Below are 23,718 nucleotides of genomic sequence, written 5' to 3' on the forward strand. Positions count from 1 at the left end.
TAACATCAATACAAGATAGTGTTACCATGTAGACCTAAAGGTGAGAATGATAATATGTATCCTAATAGACATGATTATACATAATCAATGGAAATAACTAGTTTTGCCTAATCAAAGAGTTGATCTCCTACACCTCATTCATGAAACAATGTTCTGCTATGTCCCCTACATCAAGTGTTAAAAACAAACCTATGTGTTAATTATGTTATATTAAAAGAAAAATTGAATGCGCCGACTGTGGGGATCGAACCCACGACCACGTGGTTAAAAGCCACGCGCTCTACCACTGAGCTAAGTCGGCTAATTTTAGTGGTTGAGTAAAAAAATGGAATTATGACTTAGTTTTGTATCAATAAATTTTAAATCATAAAGATTAAATCATAAAATCTATACGATACTGTAACACCTCAAAATTTGCCCTCCTCTCTTGGGACTAGCATTATCATTGTACATATCATTTTAGGGCATTAGGCATTTTGTAACACCCTTCTAAATACCCCAAATATTTAATTAAAATAATAAAATATCAATCAGAGTAATTATGCCCCGAAGGGTGTCACACAACATTTTCACACCATGTCCAAAAATATCTGTCATGCTCTTTATTTAATCAATTAAACATTTGCATAAAACACAGCGGATATAATCTTATCAATCATGTAAAACATTACATGTAAAATGGTTCTCAACCAACAATGAAACGTTTAAAACAAGTCAAACAACCCATCCCGATGTTACATCTATCAGAGCACGACCCACTAAGGAGACTACACTAGACTCCAAGCGTTAACTTCTACTCAACTCATTGCTCGTTACCTGAAAAATAGGTGTAAGGGTGAGTTCCTCAATCAATATAATAAGCATTATAAAACATTATGTAATGCTAAGTAATTTTAACACATTTCATCACCCTAATCCAAACATATGTTCAGCAACAGCACATCAACTCAACATAATACTCAGCATCAACACAAACACACGTATAATATTGGAATACATCCATTCATATTATACGCCATACATATATTATGCAATGAGACTCCATGCATGCGGTACCGACTATTCATGAACATATAGTTCAACTTCACCGACCAAATCCAGGTACGGCTACCAAGCTCACTAGTCCCACTCATTTGAGACCTAGTGACTCACATCACTAATTCCTCACCATGGGAATTAGCTACCACCCCAAATGGGCCATGCTATGCACGCTAATCATCTAGCATGCAAATATCAACAACAGTCCAAAATGACTAACATCACTAATTCCTCACCATGGGAATTAGCTACCACCATAAAGGCCACAATATGCATGCTAATCACCTAGCAATGCAACAACAACAACAACTCAAGAATAGACATATGCTCATACTCTAAGCCATAAAACAGTCTATTCACAAATGCATACATAACTGATACATTCACAGCATCATGCATACCATCACACATCAACACATTTTATCACAAAAGCATATCATATCATGCCGCATAATCAAACACAGTATTAGCACACTCTACTAATACCTATACTACTCAAAACAACGGAAATGATCCTTACTACGTCATACATCAGCTAAGTTACATCACTCAGCCTAAACAACCAAAAACTACACAACAACAGTTCAGGAAAACCACAAGTCTGTCCATACGCGTATTGCCTATGCCCATACGCGTATTGCCCAAACCTGACCGAGTCCATACGCGTACTGCCCACTCTCATACGCGTATGCTACGCGTAACAATCTCCCATTACGCGTACCAACAGAGACCAATTTACGTTCAAAATATCATCTTTTTCACCCATACGCGTAAGGCCTCATCCATACGCGTACCAGCCATATCATACGCGTATTGCCTAGTGCCATACGCGTATGACCAGAAACCAGAATTTCCAGATCTGCAATGGCTTTTCCTGCTACGAGATCTATCCAATTCAACCTTCCACAGTCCAAATTTTACACACAATTCATTCATCTCATCTAACACGAATCATACACTTTCGATTTCACAAATTGCTAACCTTTCTACCTCTAATTCCTACGAATTTCTTCAATTTTAATCCCAATTCGTTCATCCCCAAAAGTTCACAAATTCGTCATACATCATTCAAATCAGAGGCAAATCAATGGTTCCTCACTACCCATCACATATTATCCCATAATACCCATTAATCGATGATAAACCCCCCTTACCTGAGTTAATCCGGCAGCTTTGAGCTTCAAGCTTTTCCTTCCTTCAACCTTCGTTCTCTGGCTCTTTGCCCTTTTTCCCTTTCTGTCTCTTTTCCCTTTTCACGTGAAAAATAACTTTTTACCAAAAAATGGGATTTTTCTAAATTCCAACTTATATATTTTCCAATAATTATTATCCCAATAATAGTAATAATTTCAAAATAATAATAATAATAATAATCCAATTATCTAATTAAATTAATAAATATATTATTAACTTAATTTAAATAATTATCATATTATTATCGGGGTGTTATAACTCTCCCCCACTAAAAGAGTTTTCGTCCTCGAAAACATACCTCAAGCGAACAACTCTGGGTAAGACTCCTTCATCTTACTCTCAAGTTCCCAAGTCACATTGCCACCTGCTGGTCCTCCCCAAGCTACTTTCACCAAGGCAATCTCTTTACCCCGCAACTGCTTCAACTCTCGACCCTCGATCCTCATAGGTGATGTTTCCACAGTCAGGTTATCTCTCACCTGTACATCATCTACTTGGACTACATGTGAAGGATCATGAATGTACCTCCTCAACTGAGACACATGAAAAACCTCATGCAAGTTCGCAAGCGACGGCGGTAAAGCGATACGATAGGCTACCTCCCCTATCCTCTCCAAAATCTGATAAGGACCAATAAATCGAGGTGTCAACTTCTTTGACTTCAAAGCTCGACCAACCCCAGTTATCGGAGTAACACGAAGAAACACATGATCTCCCTCTTGGAACTCAAGTGACTTCCTCCTCTTGTCATGATAACTCTTCTGACGACTCTGAGCAATTCTCATCTTCTCCTGAATCATCTTAATCTTTTCCGTAGTTTGTTGAACAATCTCCGGTCCAACCACAGCACTCTCACCGGACTCATACCAACATAACGGTGTCCGACATCTCCTACCATACAAAGCCTCAAACGGTGCCATACCAATACTCGAATGAAAACTATTGTTGTAGGTAAATTCAATCAAAGGTAAATAACAATCCCAAGCACCTCCCTTTTCCAAAACACAAGCTCTCAAAAGATCCTCTAATGACTGAATCGTCCTCTCAGTCTGACCATCAGTCTGCGGATGATATGCAGAACTCAATCTCAGCTTAGTTCCCAAAGCCTTCTGCAAACCTTCCCAAAACTTCGATGTAAATCTAGGATCTCTGTCCGAAACAATACTCGACGGAATACCATGCAAACTTACAATCTTCTCAATATACAACTCGGCTAATCTCTCTAACGGATAATCCATTCTGATAGGAATGAAATGAGCCGACTTCGTCAATCTATCCACAATCACCCAAATAGCTTCAAAATTCTTACTTGTCCTCGGTAACCCAGAAACAAAATCCATACTGATACTATCCCACTTCCACTCTGGAATAGCCAACGGTTGCATTAGCCCAGACGGCTTCTGATGCTCAATCTTTGACTTCTGACAAGTCAAACAGGAATAAACAAAACTCGCAATTTCTTTCTTCATTCCCGGCCACCAAAATAACTTCTTCAAATCATGATACATCTTCGTAGCTCCAGGATGAATACTCAAGCCACTACGATGTCCTTCCTCAAGAATACTCTTCTTAAGCTCGGTAACATCCGGAATACACACCCGACTACCAAATTTCAAAACACCATTCTCATCAACTTTGAATTCACCACCTTGGCCTTGATTCACTAAAGTCAACTTATCAACCAAAAACACATCGGATTTCTGACCCTCTCTGATCTCATCCAGAATACCACTTGTTAACTTCAGCATTCCCAATTTAACACTATTGTGAGTACTCTCACACACCAAACTCAAGTCTCTAAACTGCTCAATTAAATCCAATTCTCTAACCATTAACATAGACATATGCAATGATTTCCGACTCAATGCATCAGCCACTACGTTTGCTTTACCCGGATGGTAATTCAAACCAAAGTCATAATCCTTCAGAAATTCTAACCATCTCCTCTGTCTCATATTCAGCTCTTTCTGATCAAACAAATACTTTAAACTTTTATGGTCACTGAAAACCTCAAATCTTGACCCATACAAATAATGCCTCCACAACTTCAGAACAAATACCACAGCTGCCAACTCTAAATCGTGTGTCGGATAGTTCCTCTCGTGAACCCTCAGTTGTCTCGAAGCATAAGCTATAACCTGCTTATTCTGCATCAACACACCACCCAAACCCAACAATGAAGCATCACAGAAAACCTCAAATAGTTCTGACGGACTCGGTAATATCAAAATAGGAGCAGTAGTCAATCTTCTCTTTAGCTCTTGGAAACCTTCTTCACATTTTGAATCCCAAACAAACGCTTGCCCCTTTCTAGTCAACATCGTCAACGGTAACGCCAACTTAGAAAATCCCTCAATGAACTTCCTATAATAACCAGCCAAACCAAGAAAACTTCGAATCTCAGCAACAGACTTCGGAGCTTCCCACTTAGATACCGCTTCTATTTTAGAAGGATCAACAGCAACACCACCTCTTGAAATCACATGACCAAGAAAACTAACCTCTTCTAACCAAAATTCACACTTGGATAGTTTAGCAAATAACTTCTTTTCTCGTAGAACTTCTAAAACCACTCTCAAATGCTCAGCATGCTCTTCTTCAGATTTCGAATACACCAAAATGTCATCAATAAACACCACAACAAACTTATCTAGGTACGGATGGAAAATCCTATTCATATACTCCATAAATACTCCAGGCGCATTAGTCACACCAAAAGGCATTACAGAATACTCATAATGTCCATACCTTGTTCTGAAAGCAGTCTTCTGAATATCCTCAGTTTTCACACGTATCTGGTGATACCCAGATCTCAAATCTATCTTGCTGAACACACTCGCACCAACCAATTGATCCATCAAATCATCAATCCTCGGCAAAGGATACCGATTCTTGATCGTCACTTTATTCAGTTGCCTGTAGTCCACACACAACCTCATAGTACCTTCTTTCTTCTTAACTAACAACACTGGTGCACCCCACGGTGACACACTCGGACGAATAAATTTCTTATCCAACAGATCTTCCAGCTGACTCTTCAATTCAGCTAACTCAACAGCAGACATACGATACGGAGCCATCGATATCGGTCTAGTACCAGGTACTAAATCAATCGAGAACTCAACTTCATGCTCTGGTGGCAATTCATTCACTTCTTCCGGAAACACATCAGGAAAATCACACACCACAGCTAGATCACCAATCACCAGTTTATCTTTAGCCTCCATGGTCGCTAACAGCATAAACAACTCTGCCCCATCCACTACTGCCTCATTCACCTGCCTTGCAGATAGAAACAAATTCTTTCCTTCCTCAATCTCAGGAAAAATCACAGCCTTATCAAAACAATTGATATAGACTCGGTTAAACACCAACCAGTTCATACCCAGGATAACATCAACCTGTACTAGTGGAAGACACACAAGGTCTATCCCAAAGTCTCTACCAATAATACTCAAAGGACAATTCAAACAAACTGAAGTAGTAGTCATTGAACCCTTCGCAGGAGTATCAATCACCATACTACCAAGCATCCCAGATATCTCTAACTTAAGTTTCACAGCACAATCCAAAGATATAAAGGAATGAGTAGCACCGGTGTCAATAATAGCTATAAGAGGAAAGCCATTAATATAACACGTACCTCGGATCAAACGATCGTCTGCAAAAGTCTCAGAACCTGATAAAGCAAAGACCTTGCCTCCCGACTGGTTCTCTTTCTTCGGCTTAGGACACTGTGGGCTGATATGACCCACCTCTCCACAGTTGAAGCACGTCAGAGTCTTCAACCGACACTCTGCAGCCAAATGACCACCTTTACCACACTTGAAACACTTCTTCTCATTACTGGTACACTCATGGAAACGATGTCCAGCCTGACCACATCTGTAACACTTAGTAGGGGCGCTAGAGTCTCCCCCACTAGGCCTCTTCATCCCACTCTGCTTCTGAAAACCTTTTCCAGCTGCATACGGTTTTCCACAATCATTCTGACTCTTGCCTTTCCTATCAACCCTTTGCTGATAGCTCTCTGCTCTGGCTTTGGAATCCTGTTCAAAAATCCTGCAACAGTCAACCAAGTCAGAAAATACTCTGATCCGCTGATACCCAATAGCCTGCTTGATCTCGGGACGCAACCCGTTCTCAAACTTCACACATTTCGAAAATTCTCCAGCAGCCTCATTATAGGGAGTATAATACTTCGACAGCTCTGTGAACTTAGCAGCATACTCAGTAACAGACCTGTTACCCTGCTTCAATTCCAAAAACTCTATCTCTTTCTTTCCTCTGACATCTTCTGGAAAGTACTTCCTCAGGAATCTCTCTCTGAACACAGCCCAAGTGATCTCAGCATTCCCAGCAGATTCCAACTCAGTGCGGGTAGCAACCCACCAATCATCAGCTTCTTCTGACAGCATATGCGTACCAAACCTGACCTTCTGGTTATCGGCACACTCAGTCACTCGGAAGATCCTCTCGATCTCCTTCAACCACTTCTGAGCACCATCTGGATCGTACGCTCCCTTGAACATTGGAGGATTGTTCTTCTGGAACTCACTCAGTTGACGAGCAGCTCCCATTCCCACCACATTCGGATTCCCTCCAAGTACTCCAGCTAGCATACCCAGAGCCTCAGCAATTGCAGCATCATCTCTACCTCTTCCAGCCATCTCTATTCTGAAAACCCAAACAAACCAAACAATAAGTACTGATAGGGTTACACAACACCTATCCCGTACAGGGGAACAGAATAATTACGACTCGACTCGACCGACTATGCTCTGATACCACTAATGTAACACCCTTCTAAATACCCCAAATATTTAATTAAAATAATAAAATATCAATCAGAGTAATTATGCCCCGAAGGGTGTCACACAACATTTTCACACCATGTCCAAAAATATCTGTCATGCTCTTTATTAATCAATTAAACATTTGCATAAAACACAGCGGATATAATCTTATCAATCATGTAAAACATTACATGTAAAATGGTTCTCAACCAACAATGAAACGTTTAAAACAAGTCAAACAACCCATCCCGATGTTACATCTATCAGAGCACGACCCACTAAGGAGACTACACTAGACTCCAAGCGTTAACTTCTACTCAACTCATTGCTCGTTACCTGAAAAATAGGTGTAAGGGTGAGTTCCTCAATCAATATAATAAGCATTATAAAACATTATGTAATGCTAAGTAATTTTAACACATTTCATCACCCTAATCCAAACATATGTTCAGCAACAGCACATCAACTCAACATAATACTCAGCATCAACACAAACACACGTATAATATTGGAATACATCCATTCATATTATACGCCATACATATATTATGCAATGAGACTCCATGCATGCGGTACCGACTATTCATGAACATATAGTTCAACTTCACCGACCAAATCCAGGTACGGCTACCAAGCTCACTAGTCCCACTCATTTGAGACCTAGTGACTCACATCACTAATTCCTCACCATGGGAATTAGCTACCACCCAAATGGGCCATGCTATGCACGCTAATCATCTAGCATGCAAATATCAACAACAGTCCAAAATGACTAACATCACTAATTCCTCACCATGGGAATTAGCTACCACCATAAAGGCCACAATATGCATGCTAATCACCTAGCAATGCAACAACAACAACAACTCAAGAATAGACATATGCTCATACTCTAAGCCATAAAACAGTCTATTCACAAATGCATACATAACTGATACATTCACAGCATCATGCATACCATCACACATCAACACATTTTATCACAAAAGCATATCATATCATGCCGCATAATCAAACACAGTATTAGCACACTCTACTAATACCTATACTACTCAAAACAACGGAAATGATCCTTACTACGTCATACATTAGCTAAGTTACATCACTCAGCCTAAACAACCAAAAACTACACAACAACAGTTCAGGAAAACCACAAGTCTGTCCATACGCGTATTGCCTATGTCCATACGCGTATTGCCCAAACCTGACCGAGTCCATACGCGTACTGCCCACTCTCATACGCGTATGCTACGCGTAACAATCTCCCATTACGCGTACCAACAGAGACCAATTTACGTTCAAAATATCATCTTTTTCACCCATACGCGTAAGGCCTCATCCATACGCGTACCAGCCATATCATACGCGTATTGCCTAGTGCCATACGCGTATGACCAGAAACCAGAATTTCCAGATCTGCAATGGCTTTTCCTGCTACGAGATCTATCCAATTCAACCTTCCACAGTCCAAATTTTACACACAATTCATTCATCTCATCTAACACGAATCATACACTTTCGATTTCACAAATTGCTAACCTTTCTACCTCTAATTCCTACGAATTTCTTCAATTTTAATCCCAATTTCGTTCATCCCCAAAAGTTCACAAATTCGTCATACATCATTCAAATCAGAGGCAAATCAATGGTTCCTCACTACCCATCACATATTATCCCATAATACCCATTAATCGATGATAAACCCCCCTTACCTGAGTTAATCCGGCAGCTTTGAGCTTCAAGCTTTTCCTTCCTTCAACCTTCGTTCTCTGGCTCTTTACCCTTTTTCCCTTTCTGTCTCTTTTCCCTTTTCACGTGAAAAATAACTTTTTACCAAAAAATGGGATTTTTCTAAATTCCAACTTATATATTTTCCAATAATTATTATCCCAATAATAGTAATAATTTCAAAATAATAATAATAATAATCCAATTATCTAATTAAATTAATAAATATATTATTAACTTAATTTAAATAATTATCATATTATTATCGGGGTGTTACACATTTCATATTGCATATCATGTGGGTACATTGTGCAAGCCATACTCCCAAGTCTTGATCAGAGGATGAGAAAGTCAAAGTGCAAGCCTAGGGTTTATTGACTGATCATTGGCCATCTGAGGATTGGGCTATGAATTAGGGTTTCATGATTCTCAAAGGATGTTGGTCTTCATCTTGATGGAAATGATACATCATCATCATCATGGTTGGGTATCATCAAGTGATTGAAGCAGGTTCCTTGAGATTAGGGTTTTGACCACTGGTCAACCCTAATCAGTTGCATTGGGCCAGTCAGGGCATGATCAGGAGATGGGGTCTATGGTGGTTATGGGTTTCATTATATGATTATATTGTGCTTATTGAGGCTAGGGTTTCACCCTTGAGCCATTTCGGTTGGAGATTGGGGCTTAATTTGATCTATGCATTGCCAATTTCATCTGTCAGTTGAAAAGTTAACTGTGGTCAACTGTACATGATTTGATGGATTTGGAGGTGGAAATGAGTTGGATACACTTCATTCATGTTGGAACAAGTGTTATTTGACATCTCAAAGCTTAAGAATGGAGAAAATCAAGTCAGGACAAAAACTGCCAAAAATAGAAAGTGACTTGTAATGGAAGTTTCCAAAAATGGAAAGTTTTGGACCTCAAGACCACGTGTCCAAGGAAGCTTCAAATGAAAATTTGTTCAACATGAAAGTTGTAGATCTTGTTCTCACCTTTCCAAAAAGTCCAAGAACTTGAAAATCCCATGTATGGTTGGAAAATTATGGCTCAGTGAATTTCAGAAATGACCCATAATCAGGAGGCCATAACTTCCACATGGTTTGTCCAAATTGGAAGTTCTTTATATGCACAAACTCCATTTGACATGTACTTTCATGGTGCATAATTTGATTTCTTCAAAAGTGGTCAATGCAAAAAGTCAAATTTCAACTGGACAGTTAAATGAACCAGGGGCAAAATTGTCCAACTTGTGAAATAATTGGAATTTTTGAGTGGGGATTTTTGCAACACTTCACAAATGGTATTTGAAACTTGTTGGAATATTCATTACATGCTAAGGCTTCATGGTTTGGAAAATGGCTTTTGAAATGAACTTGAACAATTGAATACATAGCCATTCACATGTGAATTTCCAAAATACTCATCCAATGAAGGTGAAACAAGTTGCAACAGCTCACACATGTCATTTTGAGAGTGTGTGAGCTGTCAGTGAGCTGGCATTGGCTTATATGTGAAAGTTCCAATTTTGCCCTTGCTTGAAAATTAGCCATTTCACTAATCATTACATTTGGTTAATTAAACATGGTTAAGTGGTGATTAAGCAATCATATATATTCATAATCATCATCTAATCATAACAGAAAAATTCACAATCCCAAAATCAGATCAAAAACCCTCCACATTCTCCAAAATCACTCAAGAACTCATCATGCAAAAATCAAGAAATCTCTGCCAATTCTCCATGGAATTCGAAAGTTTTTGTTGATCCAATCTCCTCTCATCATCATCTCCATCTGTTTTTGAAGATTGGAAGGAAAGGAGCTTTGAATCGCAGCTGTGCAAACAAGCTTCATCAATGGTGAATTCGAATTTCATGCACTAGGAGCAAAAGCAAGCGAACCTGATCACATCATTCACCTTCCTGAGGATACTACTGCATCTGTTTGTGGAAAAAACGCACGAATTCATCCGATACGACGCTGCCATTTCCAGGTTTGCAATTTTTCGAATCTCAAGATTTGTTCAATAGTTGGATGCGTTTTGTAGAGCGTAGAATGTAGAGTTCAGTGATATGATTAGTTTTGATTATAGTGAACTGTAGGCTGAGAAATCTTGATTTGAAGATATGTAACCAAACCCTAGGTCGATCGATTTGAGAGATTTAGGAACAATTAGGTCGAATCAAGTTCATATTTGAGATCCTTGTTCTTAGAAGGTTCCATTGACTATTCGTTTATGAGTTTTGGTGGAGATTTCATGTTTTTCGTGTTCTTGCTATTTCTGGAAATTTCTGAATGGAAACGATGAAGATTAGGCTGTTTGATCCAAAATCTCGTTTGAAAATTCGAATGAGGTGTTTACCGCCCCCGCGCTTGCTTATTTACGGAATTGCCATTAGTGATTTCAATTAATTAATATTAATTCCAAAAATTCTTAAAAAAATTATAAACACTTTAGAAAATTCATAAAAAATCAATAAAAAATCAGAAAAATATGGGGATTTTTGTGTTGACTTCCTTGTTGACTGTAGAATTTTATTGACCTATTGATTGAAGTTGTGCATGGTAGAAATTGTGTTTGACCTAAGGTTGTTTGGCATGTGTGACATTTTGATACCTTTTGCCATATTGATTGTGAAATGCTCCTGGTTACAAATAAATGCTTGAAAATTTTTGTGGTAATTGTAGACTGGTTGATGGTTATTTACATGTACGTTTCATGAATTTTGGATTCCTGGTGATTGAATTATGAATTTTGGAATCTAGGTGTGACAATTTGTGTCACACCTCATTGTGTCAACTTGCTGGATTTATTTGAATGGCCTAGACTTGTTAGAATGGAATGAAATTTTGCATGGATGTTCATTAACATGTTAAGATGCTATGTGAATTTTTGTGGAATTTTATGTGGCATTTTCAATTTGATTGCTATTTTTCATCTCTGATTGGTCAATTGTGCAAGCTCATGTGATACATGTTGGTAGATTTAATGTGAAATGCTCATATGGTATTGAATGATCATGAAATTTGGTATGATAGTTGTAGACACATGATGTGACATCCCTGTTTTGGTCCCACTCATTTCTTTACTGTTTTCATTGACTTGTGACTTTTTGAAGTGAATGCATGTGTTGATGCTATGGTTTGGATCATATAATTGTGTCTGTTTTTGTTGATTTTCATTGACATAGTTCCCTTTGCCCAATTAAGCTGAAATTTGATATACCATACCTTGAATAGGCCCTGTTTAGGTGTAAGTTATTTGAGGATTTTTGGAATTGTTTTGATATGGAATTGGATGCAATAGTTCTGTTTGGATGTTTGGTGTTATGTTTGACATAAGTTGACATGTTTTGGTCATGAAATGAATGTGATGGATGATATAAATATGGAATTAATTGTGTTGGCTTTTGTTTGACATTAATTTGAGTTTGGTTGAGAATACCTTGCTGTTTAGGAATTTTTCTTGCTTTTGGACCCTAGGCTTGGCCTAGTGGTCTTGTTGCGAACATTTGCTTGATTTTTCAGGATGAATAGCACAATGCTCATGGAGAATGATCCAAGTTGATTGAAATGATGTTGTTTAATGTTTGTACACTAACTTAACATTGTTTTGTAGGTTGTGAAGCTTGGGCTTGAGCTCATAGCTTGCCTTTGTGTGCCTTGGCTTATATAGTTTGACTGATTAACGTTTGTTGTTTTCTGATTGGTTGTCTGAGGTACTAACTGGTTAGCTTTTGTACAGGTACATTTAGCCGCTCTAGTTCTTTTAAGAACTTGCTTGATAGCCGCTGCTCGGTTGTGTAAACCGCTTGAGGTAGGTCCTCTTGACTTCATGTAGTCTGGAGACCCGGTTTGTTATTTGGCCGGGCAAAATGTCTGAAGTCCTCCTTAAGAGGCAATGATTGTGGTTGTTTATTTGTCGTGCCAAGCAGGTGAAAGCCCTCTAAAGAGGCAATTGGTGGAAGTTAGGGATAAGCAACCTATCCCCCACTATTCTTTGTGTCGTCCCTCTGCTCACACGGCTGTGTGTTGATGCATTGGGACACAAACCCAAGATCTGTGTTGTTGCACAATCGAGTCAGAGTCCTTGAGCGTAGAAGGGTCCCTCCATTCTGGACCCACGCTCCATTGTCAGAAGCTCTCCCTGGTCAGGGATAAGAGCTGTGAGGTCTGATCCTCACTTCACCTCTCATCTGCTTCACCTTAGCCTCGTAATGGCAAGGTTAAGAGCAAACACAGCCCGTACAGATGACTTGCTGAGGCAGTCAAACCTATTGTGTGAGCCCCTTGTTTGGTTATAGTGCGTGCTATGTGGATATCTGTTTGAGATGCTTGTTCTCATTCGATGTATGCTTGAATTATTCTGTATGCTTGTATGCTTGCTTCTTTCCTGGATAGGAGTAGTTTGCTTATGCAAGTAGGATAGAGAACTGAACTTAGGGTAACGATGCATGACAACACTAGGCTCGAGTCCAGCTCCCTGGTAGTGCGTCTTCCCCTGGTTTCTGGTTAGATATTCAGTCCCTTTCAGGGGAACTACATCGCCCCGATCCTTGTTCCAGACGAGGTATGTAGGCAGGTGGTCGCGCGAGACCACTCCGGGCAACCTTTTTCTTTTTTGCGTGCGTTTACTTGTTATCTGACTGTGTGTTTTGATTCGGATGCCGACGTAATTCCATCCAGTGGTTGTCGGGCTCCATGTTTGCCACCCTTGCTTGTTTGTATGTTTTGTGTTGTTTGGCGTGCATAAGCCGAACTACAGTGGCTCTGATTCTTGTTCCAGACAAGATATGTAGGCATAGGATGCGACGTCCTATCGAGCTCCCTTCTCTTAACCCCACCTGCGTTCCCGGTGTGCGTGTGTGATGTTTAGCAACCTATTCTTTATTCTAGGACGTGGATCCCGTCGAGTACGACGGACGTGAGGGGTGCTAATACCTTCCCCTTGCGTAACCGACTCCCTTACCCTTTCTCTTTGGTCGCAAGACCATTTCCTTTCCAGGTTTCTCTGAGCGTTTCCTTTCCCTATTTTGGGATAAATAACGCGCAGTGGCGGCTCTGTGTGTGTTTTGTTTTGAGTCCCGCCGGTTGTTTTTTCGCGGATGCGACAAATACTTATTATATATAGTTATAGAAATTTTGTAGCGCCCTGAACTTACATATTGAGTATAATCAAAATAAACAAATATAGTATAACTTTAAAGCATAAAAGTTTCATGCATTTTAGGAATAATTTAAATCTTATCTCTACCAAAACAATTTTAGAAACTTGTCATATACGTTTTAAAAATCTTAAAACCTTTATTTCATAACACTATAATTAATACTCCCTCCGTTTTTTGTTATAAGTCGTTTTTGACTTTTCACATGTATTAAGAAATGTAATAATTATGGTATGAAAAAGAGAAATTATGAAGGGTTTTACAAAATTGTCCTTCATTGATTATATTGGAAAAATAAATTGACATAATTGAAAGGAGAGAGAGTAATAAATAGGTATGGGTATAATAGGGAAAATAACATTAATCATTCATTGATATTATAAAACAACTTATATTGTGGTACAAAATATTTTTGCAAAGCGACTTATAATAAAAGACGAAGGTACTACCTTATTAAATCAACAAATAATTTAATCCACCGAACATCAAGGATTGATTTTTTGTTACAAAAACACATTTATAGCATTATATCATGAGAAGTGAAACATGGATGAAATATATCCCACCGCAAAATTAATTTTACAATTAATCTTTCAAATCAATCCAAAATATTTAGCTCAAAATTTTTACACTTATTAAGTTAACAAGCATTCATAATTATACATTTATGTAACTGTTTAAAAAACATAACTATAATGTTTGTAATCTCATATTAAAGGTATCAATCATACATTTGATAGCAAAGTCAATAAAAATGGGATGATTGAGTAATTAGAGGGGCATCCTAATTTTTATATGTGTAGTTACTAAAATTAGAATAGTTATTTATTTAGAAGAAAAATGTTAAATAACTTAATATGTACAAATAATAAACAAAGTCTACTATGGTAGTTACATGATTGGAATGTGTTGAACCAGATTTGTTATGAAGAACAATAACTTTTATTTGTAGAGTTTCAATGAGAAAAATTTAATTATGAAATTTTAATATTTGAATGTTTTTGTTTTTGCATATAGAATACTTGTAAACATCTACAAAAAAAATAAAGACTTGATCATCTATAGAAGAAATGATCATCTATGCCTTAGTCGACAAGTTTTACCATCTAGACCTCAATTCTAAATGGTCAAATGCACCGCGACAAAGAAATGATCATATCTCCCTAGAGGAAGACAAATTATCATCTACACAAGATTCAACGAAACTTAAAATCTGATCATTTTACCTCAGCAAGAAGAAAGAATAATCTAAACAAGAAGGAAAGAAATTGTCATATGTGCTCAAGTAAACAAGGTTTAACATCAATACAAGATAGTGTTACCATGTAGACCTAAAGGTGAGAATGATAATATGTATCCTAATAGACATGATTATACATAATCAATGGAAATAACTAGTTTTGCCTAATCAAAGAGTTGATCTCCTACACCTCATTCATGAAACAATGTTCTGCTATGTCCCCTACATCAAGTGTTAAAAACAAACCTATGTGTTAATTATGTTATATTAAAAGAAAAATTGAATGCGCTGACTGTGGGGATCAAACCCACGACCACGTGGTTAAAAGCCACGTGCTCTACCACTGAGCTAAGTCGGCTAATTTTAGTGGTTGAATAAAAAAATGGAATTATGACTTAGTTTTGTATCAATAAATTTTAAATCATAAAATCTATACGATACTTATTATATATAGTTATAGAAATTTTGTAGCGCCCTGAACTTACATATTGAGTATAATCAAAATAAACAAATATAGTATAACTTTAAAGCATAAAAGTTTCATGCATTTTAGGAATAATTTAAATCTTATCTCTACCAAAACAATTTTAGAAACTTGTCATATACGTTTTAAAAATCTTAAAACCTTTATTTCATAACACTATAATTAATACTCCCTCCGTTTTTTGTTATAAGTCGTTTTTGACTTTTCACATGTATTAAGAAATGTAATAATTATGGTATGAAAAAGAGAAATTGTGAAGGGTTTTACAAAATTGTCCTTCATTGATTATATTGGAAATATAAATCGACATAATTGAAAGGAGAGAGAGTAATAAATAGGTATGGGTATAATAGGGAAAATAACATTAATCATTCATTGATATTATAAAACAACTTATATTGTGGTACAAAATATTTTTGCAAAGCGACTTATAATAAAAAACGAAGGTACTACCTTATTACATCAACAAATAATTTAATCCACCAAACATCAAGGATTGATTTTTTGTTACAAAAACACATTTATAACATTATATCATGAGAAGTGAAACATGGATGAAATATATCCCACCGCAAAATTATTTTTACAATTAATCTTTAAAATCATTCAAAAATCTTTAGCTCAAAATTTTTACACTTATTAAGTTAACAAGCATTCATAATTATATATTTATGTAACTGTTAAAAAAAACATAACTATAATGTTTGTGATCTCATATTAAAGGTATCAATCATACATTTGATAGCAAAGTCAATAAAAATGGGATGATTGAGTAATTAGAGGGGCATCCTAGCTTTTATATGTGTAGTTACTAAAATTAGAATAGTTATTTATTTAGAAGAAAAATGTTAAATAACTTAATATGTACAAATAATAAGCAAAGTCTACTATGGTAGTTACATGATTGGAATGTGTTGAACCAGATTTGTTATGAAGAACAATAACTTTTATTTGTAAAGTTTCAATGAGAAAAATTTAATTATGAAAATTTAATATTTGAATGTTTTTATTTTTGCATATAGAATACTTGTAAACATCTACAAAAAAATAAAGACTTGATCATCTATAGAAGAAATGATCATCTATGCCTTAGTCAACAAGTTTTACCATCTAGACCTCAATTCTAAATGGTCAAATGCACCGCGACAAAAAATGATCATATCTCCCTAGAGGAAGACAAATTATCATCTACACAAGATTCAACGAAACTTAAAATCTGATCATTTTACCTCAGCAAGAAGAAAGAATAATCTAAACAAGAAGGAAAGAAATTGTCATATGTGCTCAAGTAAACAAGGTTTAACATCAATACAAGATAGTGTTACCATGTAGACCTAAAGGTGAAAATGATAATATGTATCCTAATAGACATGATTATACATAATCAATGGAAATAACTAGTTTTGCCTAATCAAAGAGTTGATCTCCTACACCTCATTCATGAAACAATGTTCTGCTATGTCCCTTACATCAAGTGTTAAAAACAAACCTATGTGTTAATTATGTTATATTAAAAGAAAAATTGAATGCGCCGACTGTGGGGATTGAACCCACGACCACGTGGTTAAAAGCCACGCGCTCTACCCCTGAGCTAAGTCGGCTAATTTTAGTGGTTGAATAAAAAAATGGAATTATGACTTAGTTTTGTATCATTAAATTTTAAATCATAAAGATTAAATCATAAAATCTATACGATACTTATTATATATTGTTATAAAAATTTTGTAGCGCCCTGAACTTACATATTGAGTATAATCAAAATAAACAAATATAGTATAACTTTAAAGCATAAAAGTTTCATGCATTTTAGGAATAATTTAAATCTTATCTCTACTAAAACAATTTTAGAAACTTGTCATATACGTTTTAAAAATCTTAAAACCTTTATTTCATAACACTATAATTAATACTCCCTCCGTTTTTTGTTATAAGTCGTTTTTGACTTTTCACATGTATTAAGAAATGTAATAATTATGGTATGAAAAAGAGAAATTATGAAGGGTTTTACAAAATTGTCCTTCATTGATTATATTGGAAAAATAAATTGACATAATTGAAAGGAGAGAGAGTAATAAATAGGTATGGGTATAATAGGGAAAATAACATTAATCATTCATTGATATTATAAAACAACTTATATTGTGGTACAAAATATTTTTGCAAAGCGACTTATAATAAAAGACGAAGGTACTACCTTATTAAATCAACAAATAATTTAATCCACCGAACATCAAGGATTGATTTTTTGTTACAAAAACACATTTATAGCATTATATCATGAGAAGTGAAACATGGATGAAATATATCCCACCGCAAAATTAAATTTACAATTAATCTTTCAAATCATTCCAAAATCTTTAGCTCAAAATTTTTACACTTATTAAGTTAACAAGCATTCATAATTATACATTTATGTAACTGTTTAAAAAACATAACTATAATGTTTGTGATCTCATATTAAAGGTATCAATCATACATTTGATAGCAAAGTCAATAAAAATGGGATGATTGAGTAATTAGAGGGGCATCCTAATTTTTATATGTGTAGTTACTAAAATTAGAATAGTTATTTATTTAGAAGAAAAATGTTAAATAACTTAATATGTACAAATAATAAGCAAAGTCTACTATGGTAGTTACATGATTGGAATGTGTTGAACCAGATTTGTTATGAAGAACAATAACTTTTATTTGTAGAGTTTCAATGAGAAAATTTTAATTATGAAAATCTGATCATTTTACCTCAACAAGAAGAAAGAATAATCTAAACAAGAAGGAAAGAAATTGTCATATGTGCTCAAGTAAACAAGGTTTAACATCAATACAAGATAGTGTTACCATGTAGACCTAAAGGTGAGAATGATAATATGTATCCTAATAGAGATGATTATACATAATCAATGGAAGTAACTAGTTTTTCCTAATCAAAGAGTTGATCTCCTACACCCAATCCATGAAACAATGTTCTGCTATGTCCCCTACATCAAGTGTTAAAAACATACCTTTCTGAACGAGAAAATTATTGGATATGGAACAATTCTGCATTTATAGTTACCAATTAAATAATATTATTCTTTTAAGATACATTATGTGTTAATTATGTTATATTAAAAGAAAAATTGAATGCGCCGACTGTGGGGATCGAACGCACGACCACGTGGTTAAAAGCCACGCGCTCTACCACTGAGCTAAGTCGGCTAATTTTTGTGGTTGAATAAAAAAATGGAATTATGACTTAGTTTTGTATCAATAAAATTGAAATCATAAAGATTAAATCATAAAATCTATATGATACTTATTATATATAGTTATAGAAATTTTGTAGCGCTACTACGCCAAAAACTAGATTAGACAGCGCACCTTAGAGGGCGCTTTATTACAAAAGCGCACTCTAAAGTGAAGAGAAAAAATAAGGAGCGAACAACTGGAATAGACAGCGCACTTTAGAGGGCGCTTTTGTAACAAAGCGCCCTCTAAAGTGAAGCGAAAAAATAATGAGGAAATGGAGGGACACCAATAGAGGGCGCGTTTATGAAAGCGCCCTCTAAGGGTACCCTTAGAGGGCGCTTTTAAAAAAGCGCTCTCTATGTCCATGTACATTTCCAGTGTATAAGGCGCTTTTGGAAAGCCTTAGAGAGCGCTTTTAGAAGCGCCCTCTTAGGCCCCGTTTAGAGGGCGTTTTTTTACATAAGCGCCCTCTAAGGTCCCCTTTAGTAAACATTAAAATTATAACATATACTGCATGTCTCTTTATTTTCCCTCGCTATATGCTATTTCGTTTACGTAACTGGGTTTTCTCTCTACTGCGATTACTCTCTACTGCGATTACTCTCGTCCTCCGTTCTTTCTCCCTCCCTCACTGTCGTCGTCGCCGTCGCCTTTTTCTGCTGTTGCGTTCACGTTCACTGAGTTATCTGCGTCCACCGTCGCTGTTCACTTTCTTCTCCATCGTTACCGTCACCTTGAAGGTATTTCTCTCAATAGTTTGTATTTTCAGGTGTTTGATTAGGGCATTTTCTAAACTGAGTTTTACATTTTGTGCATTATGTTGATTAATGTTGTTTAGGGCAAACGAGCACTATATGGTGTTCATGAGCACCTTGTTGAAAATCATTTTTTGTTATTTTTTTATGTATGGTTTTGATCACTAAATGTTGCATGTGTCGCATCCTGCGAAAAATCAACCGGCGAAGCTCAAATAAAAACACACACAGAGCCGCCACTGCGCGTTATTTATCCCAAGATAGGGAAAGGAAACGCTCAGAGAAACCTGGAAAGGAAATGGTCTTGCGACCAAAGAGAAAGGGTAAGGGAGTCGGTTACGCAAGGGGAAGGTATTAGCACCCCTCACGTCCGTCGTACTCGACGGGATCCACGTTCTAAGAAAAGAAAAGGTTGCTAAAACATCACACACACACACAGGGAACGCAGGTGGGGTTAGAAGAAACGGGCTCGATAAGGTATCGCACCTTATGCCTACATATCTTGTCTGGAACAAGAATCAGAGCCACTATAGTTCGGCTTACGCACGCCAAACAACACAAAACATACAAACAAGCAAAGGTGGCAAACATGGAGCCCGACAACCACTGGATGGAATTACGTCGGCATCCGAACCAAAACACACTCACAAGGGCAAACGTGGAGCCCGACAGCCAATCACTGGGCTTACGTCGGCATCCGAACCCAAACATACATAATCAGATAACAAGCAAACACACGCAAAAAAGAAAAAGGTTGCCCGGAGTGGTCTCGCACGACCACCTGCCTACATACCTCGTCTGGAACGAGGATCAGGGCGATGTAGTTCCCCTGAAAGGGACTGAATTGCTAACCAGAAACCAGGGAAAGACACACTACTAGGGAGCTGGACTCGAGCCTAGTGTTGTCATGCATCGTTCACCCTAAGTTCGGTTTTCTATCCTACTTGCATAAGCAAGCCTATCCTAACCAGGAAAGAAGCAAGCACACAAGCATACAGAATATAAGCATACATCAAATGAGAACAAGCATCTCAAACAGATATCCACACAGCACGCACTATAACCAAACAAGTGGCTCACACAATAGGTTTGACTGCCGAAGCGAGTCGTCTGTACGGGCTGGGTTTGCTCTTAACCTTGCCATTACGAGGCTAAGGTGAAGCAGATGAGAGGTGAAGTGAGGATCAGACCTCACAGCTCTTATCCCTAACCAGGGAGAGCTTCTGACAAATGAGCATGGGTCCAGAATGGGGGAACCCTTCTATACTCAGAGACTCTGACACAATGTGCACTGCACAGGATCTTGGGCTTGGATCTCAATGCTACAACCATGTAATGGGAGCAAGGAGAAGACTCAACTGAATAGTGGGGGATAGATTGCTTATCCCTAACTTCCACCAATTGCCTCTTTAGAGGACTTTCACCTGCTTAGGCACAAAATTAAACAATCACAATCATCGCCTCTTAAGGAGGACTTCAGACAGTTATTTGCCCGGCCCGGTAACAGCCGGGTCTCCAGACTACATGAAGTTAGGAAGTTATACCTCAATGCAAGTTGCTTAAGCAAAGCAAAGCAAAAGTTCACAAGGAACTGAGCAACTTAAAGTACCTGGAAACAGTCCAACACAGTTAGTACTCAGACAGACAAAACTAAACAGCAAGTATCAACCAATTAATCTATACAGATCAATGCACAACAAAGCAAGCTCAAAGCTCAATCCCAAACTTCACAACCTACAAAACAATGTTATGTTAGTGTACAAACATCAAACAACATCAATTGCATTTAACTTGATTCATTCTCCTTGTGCATTATGCTTTTGATCCTGAAAAATCAAGCAAATATTAGCAACAAGACCACTAGGCTAAGCCTAGGGTCCAAAGGCAAGAAAAATTCCTAAACAGCAAGGTATTCACCAACCAAAGTCAAATTAATGTCAAACAAGAGCAAACACCATTGGTCTCATGTTTATATCATTCATCATGTTCATGTTATGCACAAAACAAGGCAAATTAGTTCAAATGAAGCACCAAACATGCAAACAGAACTATTGCATTCAAATCCACACCAAAACACTTCCAAAAATTCTCAAATAAATTACACCTAAACAGGACCTAATCCAGGTATGGCACACCAAATTTCAGCTTAATTGGGCAAATGGAACCATGTCAATGAAAATCAACAAAAACAGACACAATTATATGCTCCAAATCACAACATCAACACATACATCCACTTCAAAAATTCATAACTCAATGAAAACAAAAAAGAAATGGATGAGACCAAAACAGGGATGTCACACAATGTATCTATTACAAGCATATCAAATTTCATGACAATCCAATACCATATGAGCATTTCACATTAAATCTACCAACCTATGTCACACAAGTTTGCACAATTGACCAACAGAAATGAAAAATCACAATCAATTTGAAAACGCCACATAAAATTCCACAAAAATTCATACAACATCTCAACATGTTAATGATTCACCATGCAAAATTTCATTTCATTCTAACAAGTATAGACCACTCAATTAAATCCAGCAAGTTGACATCAAGAGGTGTGACACAAATTGTCACACCTAAGTTCCAAAATTCATAACTCAATGATCAGGTATCAAAAACTCATGAAATTTACATATAAATGAACATCAGCCAGTCAACAATCATCACAAAAGTTGTCAAGAATTTATTTTACATTATGTGCATTTCACAATCAAAATGGTACAATGTATCAAATGTGAACACATGTGAAACAAACCTAGGTCAATCCAAAAATATACCATGCACAACTTTGACCAATAGGTCAAACAAATTCTACACTCAACAACAAAGTCAACACAAAAATTTCCATATTTTTCTGAATTTTCTACAATTTTTTATGATTTTTTTAATGTGTTTGTAATTTTTTAAGAATTAATTAAATTAATTGGAATTTGACAATGGCACAATTGTAATTAACGGTGGCGGGAGCGGGAAACATGCTATTCAAAAATTCAAACAGAAAACAAGATCTAGCATGCGTTTATCATCGTCTTCAACCAACAATTTTCCAGAATTCTCACAAAATCGAAGAACACAAAATCTTCATGGAAATGAGCAAGTCTATAGTCATTCAAACCGTCTAAGAACACACAACACGAATATCAACTTAATTTTGGCTAAATGTTCCTATATCATGCGAATCGAAGAGGTTAGGGTTTGGTTACAGAACTTAATTTCCAGATTTCTCTCTCTACGCTAATCCATTCACAAAATCAAAGGTATCACCACGCTCTACACAAAACACTCTACACAAAGCATATAGCAATCGATCAAAACGTGACACTCGAATTTTCGAGGTACCTGCTATGGCAGTGCTGAAACCGATGGAACTCGAGCTCTTCTTCCTCAAACAGATGCACTATATGCTTATGGAAATGAGACGCACCGCTTAGATTCAACTGATTTCGCTTTTAGTGCTCAAACTCTCCAATTCACCATGGATGATGCATATGCAACAGTCGGGATTCACAGCTCCTTCCCTTCCAAACTCCACAAACATTTGATGAGGATGATGATTGGAGTTGAATGCAAAAGGAAAATCGAGAATTGGTTGAGGAATGAAGAAGATTGATGAATTTGGATCCAATGTGTTCTTGAGCAAACTTGAGAGAATGAAGAGGTTTTTGATCCAACTTTGGTAAATGTGAAATTCAGTTATGATTAGAAAGTGATTAGGCTTATATATGTGTGCTTAAACCAAGTTTAATCATGTCATTAACCAAATGGAGTGTATTAGTGAAAATGGTTAATTTTCAAAGTGAGGGCAAAATAGGAATTTCACTTGCCAGCTCAATGCCACCTATTTGACAGCTCACACAACTTCCAAATGCCATGTGTGAGCTGTTGCAACTTGGTGCACTCTCATTGGATGAGTATTTTTGAAATTCACCATGTGGTAGCTTAATGTCCAATTTTGCACTTTCATTTTCCAAGCCAATTCTCAAATTACAAGCCTTTGCCATGAAATGATAATTCCAACAAGTTTCAAATACCATTTGTGAGGTGTAGCAAAAATCCCCACTCAAAAATTCCAATTA

General features: G+C 36.9%; 4 non-coding genes across 4 annotated transcripts; all 4 read right to left on the minus strand.

Moving 5' to 3' along the window:
- Positions 1-229: 229 nt before the first annotated feature.
- On the minus strand, positions 230-301 carry TRNAK-UUU (transfer RNA lysine (anticodon UUU)). Its single transcript has one exon. It is a non-coding gene; the product is annotated as a tRNA-Lys (tRNA).
- Positions 302-15,449: 15,148 nt separating this feature from the next.
- TRNAK-UUU (transfer RNA lysine (anticodon UUU)) lies at positions 15,450-15,521 on the minus strand. The gene has a single exon. It is a non-coding gene; the product is annotated as a tRNA-Lys (tRNA).
- A 1,655-nt stretch (positions 15,522-17,176) lies between these two features.
- TRNAK-UUU (transfer RNA lysine (anticodon UUU)) lies at positions 17,177-17,248 on the minus strand. Its single transcript has one exon. It is a non-coding gene; the product is annotated as a tRNA-Lys (tRNA).
- A 1,525-nt stretch (positions 17,249-18,773) lies between these two features.
- Positions 18,774-18,845, minus strand: TRNAK-UUU (transfer RNA lysine (anticodon UUU)). Its single transcript has one exon. It is a non-coding gene; the product is annotated as a tRNA-Lys (tRNA).
- Positions 18,846-23,718: the final 4,873 nt, after the last annotated feature.

The sequence above is a fragment of the Lathyrus oleraceus genome, chromosome 6, assembly GCF_024323335.1.
Source record: "Lathyrus oleraceus cultivar Zhongwan6 chromosome 6, CAAS_Psat_ZW6_1.0, whole genome shotgun sequence".
Taxonomy (NCBI): domain Eukaryota; kingdom Viridiplantae; phylum Streptophyta; class Magnoliopsida; order Fabales; family Fabaceae; genus Lathyrus; species Lathyrus oleraceus.